Source organism: Macaca mulatta, chromosome 6, assembly GCF_049350105.2.
Source record: "Macaca mulatta isolate MMU2019108-1 chromosome 6, T2T-MMU8v2.0, whole genome shotgun sequence".
Classification (NCBI taxonomy): Eukaryota; Metazoa; Chordata; class Mammalia; order Primates; family Cercopithecidae; genus Macaca; species Macaca mulatta.
In genome coordinates this window covers 102892375-102906433 of record NC_133411.1, presented here as the reverse complement: position 1 = coordinate 102906433, position 14059 = coordinate 102892375, and positions in this window count along the sequence as shown.

The following is a 14059-nucleotide window of genomic DNA, read 5'->3' as shown; positions in this document are numbered from 1 at the left end:
GGAGAAAACTACCATTGCCAATTTCTTGTGTCTATTTTCAGGGAATCTGAAGCGTGTAGACACACATAAGCACTTATGGAAATAGTGAAATACTATGCAAACTTCATGCACTTTGTTTTTTCACTTAAAATGATTTTGTACATGTGTAGGAGAAGAAAAATATTTTTCCTCCTACTCATCCTGCGTCCATGACTGAGAACCATATGACAAAAGACAGATTAACAAGAGAAAATAATAGAAATGTATTTAACGTAAGCTTCATGTGATATTGGAGATGTCACAAGGAAATGGTGACCCAAAGAATCAGTTAAACCTGACTATTTTTTATGGTAGGTTTGTTGAAGAGTGAATAGTCGTGAAGAACTATAATGGTGCAAAAAGAGTATGATCTAATGGCAATAAACTGGGGTAAACTTAACAGGCCTGTTTGTTCAGATTCTTTTTTTTATTATTATTATACTTCAAGTTCTAGGGTACATGTGCATAATGTGCAGGTTTGTTACATATGTATACTTGTGCCATGTTGGCGTGCTGCACCCATCAACTCGTCAGCACCCATCAACTCGTCATTGACATCAGGTATAACTCCCAATGCAATCCCTTAACCCTCCCCCCTCCCCATAATAGGCCCCAGTGTGTGATGTTCCCCTTCCTGAGTCCAAGTGATCTCATTGTTCAGTTCCCACTTAAGAGTGCGAACATGCGGTGTTTGGTTTTCTGTTCTTGCGATAGTTTGCTGAGAATGATGGTTTCCAGCTGCATCCTTTTTTTTTTTTCTTGCCATCTCTGTGTCTTCAGAGTTAAGGATGTGTCTTTCCTCCAGGTATAGGGAGGGCACCTCTCATTTGAGGGTCTTATAACCTGCTTTGGGAGGTTATAACAGAAAATCCTTCCTAGGTTTTATGACCTTCTTCAGGAGAGAAGGGCAGGAAAAGTTCAGAGAAAACTTCCTGCTTCTGTTGTTTCCTCAAATTCCTTCAGCTTAAAATATTTTGGGGTAGTATATCCTGAATCCTGTCAGACATCCTTCCATATTCCAAGTGATCTGCCTCATTTTATTTTTTTTATAAGCCACATAGTATTCCATTGAATGAAAATATCATAAGCATTTAACCAATCCCATCTTCCTGGAAATTGGAAGCAGTTTCAATGTTTTGCTATCACAAACAACAGTGCAATGAGTGTCCTTGCCCATATGTCATTTCACACCTATGCAAATACATGTATAGTAAAATTTGCAGATGTGCAAGTGCTGAGTAAAACAGTGTGTGTACATGTAATTTTGATAATGTTGCAAAATAATTGCTTATGATTAAGGTTGTATCATTTTGTACTCCCTCCCAATATGTATGACAGCTTTTGTTTCCCCACACCCTTACTATCACAATGTGTTATCAAGTTTTTGCTCGGTACTCAGTTTGAGAGGCAAAGATGTGTATTTCATTGTAGTTTTAACTAGCATTTCCCTTATCAGGGAAATTGAGCATTTTTTTTTCCATATATTAAAGAGGCATTTGTATTGTTTTTTTCTGTGAAATATTCATGTAATTTTCATAATTTATTAGTTTATTAATTTCTTACTGATTTGTCTGTGATATAAGTTGCAAATATTTTTCTCAGTTGTCATTTCTCTTGAGTTTTTACAATATTTTACCCTATGGATTTGTGTGTGTGTGTGTGCGTGAAAAGTTTTATTAATGGCTTCTAAATTTTCCATTATATTTAAAAGGACTTGTCCACTCTGATATTTTATATACATATGTAAAAACATATATATATGTACACACATATATACATATATATGGACATATATATCCTTCTCATGTTTTTATACTTTAATTTTTTTATTATACTTTAAGTTCTGGGTTACATGTACAGAATATGTAGTTTTGTTACATAGGTATACACGTGCCACAGTGGTTTGATGCACCCATCAACCCATCACCTACATTAGGTATTTCTCCTAGTGTTATCCCTCCCCTAGATCCCCATCCCCAACAGGCCCCGGTGTGTGATATTCCCCTTCCTGTGTCCATGTGTTCTCATTGTTCAACTCTCATTATGAGTGAGAACATGTGGTGTTTGGTTTTCTGATCTTGTGATAGTTTGCTGAGAATGAAGGTTTCCAGCTTCATCCATGTCCCTGCAAAGGACATGAACTCATCCTTTTTTATGGCTGCATAGTATTCCATGCTGTTTATGTGCTACCTTTTCTTAATCCAGTCTGTCATTGATGGACATTTGGGTTGGTTCCAAGTCTTTGCTATAATGAATAGTGCTGCAATAAATATACGTGTGCATATGTCTTTATCATAGAATGATTTATAAGCCTTTGGGTATATGCCCAGTAATGGGATTGCTGTGTCAAATGGTATTTCTAGTTCTAGATCCTTGAGGAATCACCACACTGTCTTCCACAGTGGTTGAACTAATTTACACTCCCACCAACAGTGTAAAAGCATTCCTATTACTCCAAAACCTCTCCAGTATCTTTTGTTTCCTGACTTTTTAATGATCGCCATTCTAACTGGCGTGAGATGGTATCGCATTGTGGTTTTGATTTGCATATCTCTAATGACCAGTGATGATGAGCATTTTTTCATATACCTGTTGGCTGCATAAATGTCTTCTTTTGAGAAGTGCCTGCTCATATCCTTTGCCCATTTTTTGATGGGGTTGTTTGTTTTTTTCTTGTCAATTTGTTTAAGTTCTTTGTAGATTCTGGATATTAACCCTTTGTCAAATGGGCTAATTTTTTAAAATAAGCCACATAGTATTCCATTGAATGAAAATATCATACGTATTTAACCAATTCCAGATTACAAAATAATTCTCCCATTCTGTAGGTTGCCTGTTCATGCTGATGATAGTTTATTTTGCTGTGCAGAAGCTTTTTAGTTTAATTAGATCCAATTTGTCAATTTTGGCTTTTGTTGCAATTGTTTTTGGTGTTTTGGACATGAAGTCTTTGCCCATGCCTATGTCCTGAATGTTATTGCCCAGGTTTTCTTCTAGGAATTTTATGGTCCTAGGTCTTACATTTAAGTCTTTGATCCATCTTGAGTTGATTTTTGTATAAAGTGTAAGGAAGGGGTCCGGTTTCAGTTTTCTGCATATGGCTAGCCAGTTTTACCAACACCATTTATTAAATAGGGAATCTTTTCCCCATTGCTTGTGTGTGTCAGGTTTGTGAAAGATCAGATGGTGGTAGATGTGTGGTGTTATTTCTGAGGCCTCTGTACTGTTCCATTGGTCTATATCTCTGTTTTGGTACCAGTACCATGCTGTTTTGGTTACTGCAGGCTTGTAGTGAAGTTTGAAGTCAGGTAGCATGATGCCTCCAGCTTTGTTCTTCTTGCCCAGGATTGTCTTGGCTATGCGGGCTCTTTTTTGGTTCCATATGAAGTTTAAAGTAGTTTTTTTCCAATTCTATGAAGAAAGTGACTAGTAGCTTGATGGGGATAGCATTGAATCTGTAAATTGCTTTGGGCAGTAAGGTCATTTTCACGATATTGATTCTTCCTATCCATGAGCATGGAATGTTCTTCCATTTGTTTGTGTTCTCTCTTATTTCCTTGAGCAGTGGTTTGTAGTTCTCCTTGAAGAGGTCCTTCACATCCCTTGTAAGTTGGATTCCTAGGTATTTTGTTCTCTTTGTAGCAATTGTGAATGGGAGTTCACTCATGATTTGGCTCTCTGTTTGTCTGTTATTGGTGTATAGGAATGCTTGTGATTTTTGCACATTAATTTTGTATCCTGAGACTTTGCTGAAGTTGCTTATCAGCTTAAGGAGATTTTGGGCTGAGACGATGGGGTTTTCTAAATATACAATCATGTCATCTGCAAACAGAGACGATTTGACTTCCTCTCTTCCTATTTGAATACCTTTATTGCTTTCTCTTGCCTAATTGCCTTGGCCAGGACTTCCAATACTATGTTGAATGGGAGTGGTGAGAGAGGGCATCCCTGTCTTGTGCTGGTTTTGAAAGGAAATGTTTTCAGTTTTTACACATTCAGTATGATATTGGTTGTGGGTTTGTCATAAATAGCTCTTATTATGTTGAGATACATTCCACTGATACCTAGTTTGAGAGTTTTTAGCATGAAAGGCTGTTGAATTTTGTTGAAGGCCTCTTCTGCATCTATTGAGATAATCATGTGGTTTTTGTCATTGGTTCTGTTTATGTGATGGATTACATTTATCGATTTGCATATGTTGAAGCAGCCTTGCATACCAGGAATGAAGCCTACTTGATCATGGTGGATCAGCTTTTTGATGTGCTGCTAGATTTGGCTTGCCAGTATTTTATTCAAGATTTTCTCATCGATGTTCAGGGATATTGGCCTAAAATTCTCTTTTTTTGTTGTGTCTCTGCCAAGGTTTGTTATCAGATAATTCTGACCTCATAAAATTCGTTAGGGAGGATTCACTCTATTTCTATTGATCAGAATATTTTTAGAAGGAATGGTATCAGCTCTTCTTTGTACCTCTGGTAGAATTCAGCTGTGAATCCGTCTGGTCCTGGACCTTTTTCGGTTGGTAGGCTATTAATTACTGCCTCAATTTCAGAACCTGTTATTGGTCTATTCAGAGATTCAACTTCTTCCTGGTTTAGTCTTGGGAGGATGTATGTGTCCAGGAATTTATCCATTTCTTCCAGATTTTGTAATTTATTTGCGCAGAGGTGTTTACAGTATTCTCTGATCGTAGTTTGTATTTCTGTAGGATCGGTGGTGATATTCACTTTATCATTTTTCATTGAGTCTATTTGATTCTTCTCTCTTTTCTTGTTAGTCTTGTAGCAGTCTATTTTGTTGATCTTTTCAAAAACCAGCTCCTGGATTCACTGATTTTTTTGAAGGGCTTTTTGTGTCTCTTATCTCCTTCAGTTCTTCTCTGATCTTAATTATTTCTTGTCTTCTGCTAGCTTTGAATTTGTTTGCTCTTGCTTCTCTAGTTCTTTTAATTGTGATGTTAGAGTATCAATTTTAGATCTCTCCTGCTTTCTCTTATGGGCATTCAGTGCTATAAATTTCCCTCTACCACTGCTTTAAATGTGTCCCACAGATTCTGGTACGTTGTATCTTCATTCTCATAGGTTTCAAATAACATCTTTATTTCTGCCTTCATTTCGATATTTACTCAGTAGTCATTCAGGAGCAGGTTGTTCAGTTTCCATGTAGCTGTGCGGTTTTGAGTGAGATTCTTAATCTTGAGTTCTAATTTGATTGAACTGTGGTCTGAGAGGCAGTTTGTTGTGATTTCTGTTCTTTAAATTTGCTGAGGAGTGTTTTACTTCCAATTATGTGGTCAATTTTAGAATAATTGCGATATGGTGCTGAGAAGAATGTATATTCTATTGATTTGGCGTGGAGAGTTCTGTAGTTATCTATTAGGTCCACTTGGTCCAGAGCTGAGTTCAAGTCCTGGATATCCCTGTTAATTTTCTGTCTTGTTGGTCTGTGTAATGTTGACAGTGGGGTGTTAAAGTCTCCCATTATTTTTGTGTGGGAATCTAAGTTTCTTTGTAGGTCTCTAAGAACTTGCTTTATGAATCTGGGTGCTCCTGTATTGGGTGCGTATATGTTTAGGATAGTTAGCTCTTCTTGTTGAATTGATCCCTTTGCCATTATTTAATGGACTTCTTTGTCCCTTTTGATCTTTGTTGGTTTAAAGTCTGTTTTATCAGAGACCAGAATTGCAACCTGTGCTTTTTTTTTTTTTGCTTTCCATTTGCTTGGTAGATCTTTCTCCATCCCTTTATTTTGAGCCCATGTGTGTCTTTGCACGTGAGATGGGTCTCCTGAATACAACACACAGATGGGTCTTGACTATCCAATTTGCCAGTCTGTGTCTCTTATTTGGGGCATTTAGCCCATTTACATTTAAGGTTAATATTGTTATGTGTGAATTTGATCCTGTCATTATGATGCTAGCTGGTTATTTCACCCATTAATTGATGCAGTTTCTTCGTAGTGTTGATGGTCTTTCAATTTGGCATCTTTTTGCAGTGGCTGGTACCGGTCGTTCCTTTCCATGTTTAGTGCTTCCTTCAGGAGCTCTTGTAAGGCAGGCCTGGTGGTGACAAAATCTCTCAGCATTTGCTTGTCTGTAAAGGATTTTATTTTTCCTTCACTTATGAAGCTTAGTTTGGCTGGATATGAAATTCTGAGTTGAAAATTCTTTTAAGAGTGCTGAATATTGGCCCCCACTCTCTTCTGGCTTGTAGGGTTTCTGCAGAGAGATCTGCTGTTAGTCTGATGGGCTTCCCTTTGTGTGTAACCTGACCTTCTCTCTGACTGCCCTTAACATTTTTTTCTTCATTTCAACATTGGTGAATCTGACAATTATGTGTCTTGGGGTTGCTTTTCTCAAGGAGTATCTTAGTGATGTTCTCTGTATTTTCTGAATTTGAATGTTGGCCTGCCTTGCTAGGTTGGGGAAGTTCTCCTGGATAATATCCTGAAGAGTGTTTTCTAACTTGGTTCCATTTCCTCCATCACTATCAGGTACACCAATCAAACATAGATTTGATCTTTTCACATAGTCCCATATTTCTTGGAGGCTTTGTTCATTTCTTTGCACTCTTTTTTCTCTAATCCAGTCTTCTTGCTTAATTTCATTAATTTGATCTTCAGTCACTGATATCCTTTCTTCCGCTTAATCGAATAGACTATTGAAGCTTGTGTATGCTTCATGAAGTTCTCCTACTGTGGTTTTCAGCTCCATCAGGTCATTTCAGCTCTTCTCTACTCTGGTTATTCTATTTAGCCATTTGTCTAACCCTTTTTCAAGATTTTTAGCTTCCTTGAGATGGTTTAGGACATGCTCCTTTAGCTCAGAGAAGTTTGTTATTACGGACCTTCTGAAGACTGCTTCTGTCAACTCATCAAACTCATTCTCTGTCCAGTTTTGTTCCCTTGCTGACAAGGAGTTGTGTTCCTTTGGAGTAGAAGAGGCATTCTGGTTTTTGGAATTTTCAGCCTTTCTGCTCTGGTTTCTCCACATTTTGTGGTTTTATCTACCTTTGGTCTTTGATGTTGGTGACCTACGGAAGAGCTTTTGGTGTGGATGTCCTTTTTGTTGACGTTGATGCTATTCTTTTCTGTTTGTTAGTTTTCCTTCTAACAGACAGGCCCCTCAGTTGAAGGTCTCTTGGAGTTTTCTAGTGGTCCACTCCAGACCCTGTTTGCCTGGGTATCACCAGCAGAGGCTGCAAAACAGGAAATATTTCTGCCTGATCCTTTCTCTGGAAGCTTCATCCCAGAGGGGCACCCCTGTATGAGGTGTCTGTCGGCCCTCACTGGGAGGTGTCTCCCAGTCAGGCTACATGGGGGTCAGGGACCCACTTGAGGAGGCAGTCCGTCCGTTATCGTAGCTCAAACGCTGTGCTGGGAGAACCACTGCTCTGTTCAGAGCTGTCGGGCAAGGGTGTTTAAGTCTGGAGAAGTTGTCTGCTGCCTTTTGTTCATATATGCCCTGCACCCACAGCTGGAATCTAAAGAGGCAGTAGGCCTTGTTAAGCTACAGTGGGCTCTGCCCAGTTCAAGCTTCCCTACAGCTTTGTTTACATTGTGAGGATAGAACCGCCTACTGAAGCCTTAGCAATGGCAGATGCCCGTCCCCTCACCAAACTTCCCCATCCCAGGTCTATCTCAGACTGCTGAGCTATCAGTGAGCAAGGCTCCATGAGTGTGGGACCCGCCAAGCCAGGCACAGGAGGGGATCTTTTGGTCTGCCAATTGTGAAGACCATGGGAAAAGTGCAGTATTTGGGCAAGAGTGCACTGTTCCTCCAGGTACAGTCACTCATGGCTTCCCTTGGCTAGGAGAGGGAAATCCCATGACCCCTTGCACCTCCCGGGTGAGGCAACGCCCTGCCTTGCTTTGGCTTGCCTTCCGTGGGCTGCACCCACTGTCCAACCAGTCCCAGTGAGATGAACCAGGTGCCACAGTTGGAAATGCAGAAATCACCCGTCTTCTGTGTTGATCTCACTGGGAGCTATAGACTGGAGTTGTTCCTATTCGGCCATCTTCAGTTTAATTTTTTTAACATTTATTTATTTTTATCTACCTACAATTTTAGTAAAAGAAATGAAGTAAGGGCCTAGTTTGCTTCACTTTTTGATGACTCCAATTTTGGAATAATCACTTTTCCTCCATTTATTTGAAATGCCTAATTTATCATATGCCAAATGCCAGCATGCCTTTGAGTCTATTTTGGAATTTTGGTCCATGCCATTGACTTGTGCATTCATGTGCTTGTATCACAGAAATTTATCATTTGTACTTGTGCCAGTTAATTAAAACCAGCTGACTTGTAGCTTCAAATCTTTGCCCTGTTGGAGATACTGGAGCTGGCTCCTGTAAGCTAGTAGATTTTCCCTTGCCAGTAGAGAGTGCTGGAAGGTCACCACAGTAAGGATGCTTCTCTTCCTGGTTCCTTGTAATTTTCTTGCAGTGACCGGTAGCATGTGGGTCACCCATCAATGCTCACCTTGGGCTTGCCAAGCCTAGTCCTTGCTTCCTTGCCCTGCTCTGCATACTCTGCTTGACAGCTATGAACGAACTCTGGCCTGGGGAAAACTCAGGGCTAGAGCAGGAACATACTTATACTGAATGTTTGTACTTATCTGATGTTCAAATTTAACTGGGAATCTTTTTTTTTTTTTTTTTTTTTTTTTTTTGTGGCTGAATCTGGCAGCCCTGCCAAAAAGATGCTCTCTTTATTGAGGCACTGAGAAATAAACTAGGGAGAAGAGTACCAGCGTCCTTGAAAATTCTTGGGTTGTTTCCCCTTTGTAGGCAGAATATTGTTATAGGGGGTTTTGATTTGAAATAGGAGTTTTCTGATTTCAGTGAGGACAATGATGTCCAGAGTAGCAGAGGCTGGCAGCAGCACTTAACAGCCAAACAGGAGGCTTGGTGGGGGGTGTGCATCTACCACAAAGGACAGCAGAAAAGTCATGGTAATCAGAATGCGTTTTTCTGCAGGATCCTTGATGGTAGCTAATTGATCACAGTGTCCCTAAGAACAAAATAGATGGGCAATTTACTAGAGTATTGGTTGATCCATATCACATTATAAAGTCTCTAGCTATGGTTGTCAAAAATCTGATTGAGTTACCACAGTGGAGAATCATAGCCTCCACTGTCAATTCACAAACCCCAAATCCTTTTTGATTAAAAAGGGGTCTGATTCTTGTTGCCTCATTGAGAATTGAAAGTACCTAAATGTAAATCTTTCTCCAAGCTTTTCTTAGAGGACCTACGGTGATTTTGTACTGGAGGAAAAAAAATACCCAGATCTTTGAGGGAATTACTTGGATACTCACTCTGAATTGTCTACTTTCTGGTGACTTAAAATGCCACTGTGGCCTGTCTGTCAAAGTGAGAGCTTATGATTGCAGGTAATAGATGGAGTCTTAGCTCAAGTCTGGCTCAAGTTGGCTCAAAGACTTACATTGTGTTTATTTGCCCAGCTTTTGAATGTAGATTGGAATAGACATACTTTGTTATTGGCAGAATTCCCATATTGGATCTCAGACCTTGGAACTTTCTTCCACTTCCTACCAAGATTGTGAACCAAAAGCAATACTGCACCGCACCCCCCAAATAGTTGAGATTAATGCCACCATTAAAGACTTGAAAGAAGTAAGGATAGTAGTCTATCACGACCCCATTTGACTCACCTGTTTGTCCTGAGTCAAAGGATCTCAGAGAATGACTGTGGACTATCACAACCTTAATCAGGGAGTGACTCCAATTGTAGTTTAAGATGGTTAATTTTATATGTCAACTAGTCCGAGTTAAAAGTTGACAAGGCAGCTGGTGAAACATTGCTTCTGTGTGTGTCTGTGAGGGTGTTTCCAGAAACTAGCATTTGAATCAATAGAATGAGTAAAGAAGATCGTCCACACCAGTGTTAGTGAACATCATCCAATCTGTTGAGGGCCAAATAGAACAAAAAGGCAGAAGAAGGGTGAGTTCTTTCTCTCCTTGAGCTGGGACATCTGTCTCCTGCCCTTGGACTGGTCCTTGGACCTTCAGAGTCAAGGACTTATACAAGTGGCACCCTCCTTCCTTCTGGTTCTTATGCTTTCAGCCTTGAACTGCGAATTATACGTTACACTTGTCCTCAGGCCTTTCAGATTCATACTGAATTGCATCACTGGCTTTCCTGGTTCTCCAGCTTGCATATGACATATTATGGGACTTTTTGGGACCCATAATTAAATCTCATGAGCCAATTTCCTTAACCACCTGAATACTCAGGTGCTATCCCAAGTATAATATTTTTACTGCATAAAGCATCTCTAGTACTTGTTTTCCAGCCTTAACATGGAAAGTATATTTTCCTCCATATCAATTTGCAAGAATCACCCAAAGCAGTTTGCATTAACCTGGTGTGGTATGGTTCACATTCAGAGCCTTGCTTTAGGGCTATGTCAGTTTTCCTGCTCTCTGCAATACTACAGTCTGGAGACCTTGATCATTTTCGCATTTCAGAAACCATCACATTAGTTCACTATTTTGATGACACTATGCTAATTGAATATGATACACAACAAATAGCATTCACTTAGGAAGACATGTGAGAACTATAGAGTGGAAAAAAAGGTGCAATACTTGATGTGCCTTTTGGTATTTTGGAGGCATATGCTGGATTTGAGTGTGCTTCTTTGATCCATATAGAGTCACATAAAGAACCTTATGATTCACCAGATCCAATGATACTTGAAGTGTATGTGACAAATAGAGATACTGTACGGATCTTCTGGCAGGCATTAATGGGAAAGTCATAGTGAATACCTGTAGGATTTTGGAGAAATTTTTTTTTTGTAGATAACTATTTCCATTTTGAGAAACAACTTCTGTCTTTATACTAAGTTTAGAAAAGAGATACAATCTCTAACCATGGGACGTCAGGTAACTATGCGTTCTGAGCTTTCCATTATGAACTGGGTGTTTCTTGACACACCTAGCTATAAGGTTGACTGGGTAAGAAGCAATATATAATCAAGTGGAAATAAAATATAAAAGACAAAACTTGGGCAGAGCCAATAAGTAAACCGAGCAGGTGACTCAGAACCCTTTAACCCGAGTTAGTGTTGCATCATCTCTCTCTCAAGTTATGACTTTGGCCTTCTAGGATGTTCCAAACCACCACCTATCTGAAGAAGAAAAATAAATCTAACTTATGGATGGGTCTGCACATTATGTTGACACTATCCAATAGTGGACAGCTATAATACTATAGTCACAGTCAGAGGTAACCCTACAGGATTATAATAAAGGAAATCAGTTTTCCTTTATTATAATTAATAATTATAATTATTTATTATAAGAAATAAAATTACAGGATTATAATAAAGGAAATCTGCCCAGTGGGCAGAACTTTAAGCAGTACATTTAATTATTTACTTTTCCAGTACTAAGAGATGGCTAGAAATAAAAAATTAATGTATTCACAGGCAATGGCTAACTGCTTGAATAACAGTCAGTGACTTCGAAGGAACAAGGTTGAGACATTGGTGACAAATAAGTCTAGGGAAGAGATGTGGTTAAACTAAAGATAGTGAGTGGGCACAGATGGTGAAGGTATTTGTATGCCATGTAAATAGTTATCAAAGGGCATTCACTTCAAAGGAAGTCTTAATCTTAACAATCAAGTGAAGAAAAATGACACACTCCATGCATATCAGTCAGCCTCATTCCTTGGCCATTTCAGTTCCTGCTTAATGGGCCTATGAAATAAGTGGTCATGGTGATATGGATAGAGGCTATGCTGGGCTTAACAATATAGACTTCTTACTAAGGCTGACCTGTCTAACATTACTAATGAATGCTTAATCTGTCAACAGCAGAGACCAACACAGCCCTGATATGGCATCATTACCTGGAGAAACTGGCAAATCACTTGGTGGCACATTGATTAGACCTCTTCCAGCATGGAGAGGCAGAGATTTATTTCTATTGGAAATGAAACAATTCAGTATATGGATTTGCCTTCCTTGCACATAATGATTCTGGCAGCCCGGCCATCTGTAAACTCACAGAAAGAATGCCTCTGTCAAAGCATTCCCCATATCATTGCTTCATTTCATATCTAGGAAAGTCCAGCAATGAGGCCATGTCCATAGGACTAACATGCCCATCATGTGGAAATGCAGATTCTTATTAAAAGTTTGCTTGTTTTGCTGAATACTTATGAGATTCTTGCTTCCAACCAAAATGGAGTAACAGTGATTGGATTTATCCTCTTACATGAAATAATTAAGAGACCAGATAAAATATATAAAACAAAGGTTTTCTAGACATTGGACATCAGACAACAAAAGACAGTGATCTTTGAGAGATGAGAAAGAAAGAAAGTCAGCTCTACAGTTGCCCCAGCTTACTTCCTAGAGACAATTTCCAAGGTGTATTTTCTTGGAGAATTGACCTCTTTGTCATTAGATAATACCCCGTTTTGTCATTAATACTCTTAATTGTTCTGAAGTCTGTTTTCTTTTAAATTAATATAGCAATTCCTAGTTAATTTTGTTTAGTGTTAGTACAATATATCTCTCTTCATAACTTTACTTTTAGTCTGTGTCTTTATATTTAAAGTGAGTTTCTTGTGGACAATATAGTTGTGTTTTTTTTTTTATCCACTCCTAAACTCTCTGTTTTTTCATTGCTGTACTTAAATTCACATTTAAGGTGATTATTGATATGTTGGGTTAATATCTACCATGTTTTTAACTCTTTTCTATTCATTGCACTTATTTTTTTTGAATCTCCTTTTATCTTTTGTGGTTTTGATTAGAATTTTTATTATTATTCAATTTTTATCTCTCAGCTTATCAATTATACTTCTTTTTTTGGTTAATGTTTTATTGGTTTCCTTAAAATTATAATATAAATTTACAACTCATTTAATCCAGTTTCACATAACACTATACCACTTCACAGGTAGTCCAGGAACTGAATTTGTTCACAGATAACATGATCATCTATGTAAAAAATCCCAAAGAGTCATCATCAACAAGTTATTCTAGTCCTTCTAGAACCAATAAGTGGTTATAACAATGTGGCTGGATGCAAGGTTAATATATAAATGTAATTACTTTTCTTTATACCAGCAATGAACAATTGGAATTTGAAATTAAAAACACAATAACATTTACATTAGCATAAAATGAAATATGTATAAATGTAGCAAAATATGTACAGGATCCATATGCCTACAACTAAAAAATAATAGAAAACAACAAAGAATATTTAAATAAATGGAGAGCTAGTCCATGTTCATGGATTGGAAGACCTAATATTGTCAAGATATCAATTTTTTCCCCTTTGCTCTACAGACTCAATGCAATCACAATAAAATCTCAGCAGGTTGTTTTCAGTTATTGACACATTAATTCTAAAGTTTATATGGAAAGGCAAATACCCAGAACAGCCAACACAACATTGAAGAAGAAGCAAATGGAGGACTGACATTACCTCACTTCAAGACTCACTGTAAAGCTACAGTGACCAAGAGAGTATGGTATTGGGTACTGGCAAAATAATAGACAGATAGATCAATAGAACAGAATAGAGAGCCCAGAAACAGATTCATACAAATATAACCAACTGATCCTGACATAGGAGCAAAGGTAATTTAATAGAGAAAGAATAATCTTTTCAACAAGTGGTATTGAAACAACTGGATGTCCAAATGCAAACAAACAAAAACAAATTTAAATGGGTCATAGGCATACATACAAAATTAAAACCATTAAACTTCTAGAAGATAATGTAGGGGAAATTCTGGGTGATTTTGGGTTTGTCAATAAATTTTTACATACACCAAGAGCACAGACTATGAAAAAAAAATTGATTAGTTGGACTTATTAAAATTAAAATTTCTGTTCTGTAAAATACATTTTTATTTATTTATTTATTATTATAATTTAAGTTCTGAGGTACGTGTGCAGAATGTGCAGGTTTGTTACATAGGTATACATGTGCCATGGTGATTTGCTGCACCCATCAACCCGTCATCTAGGTTTAAGCCCCACATGTATTA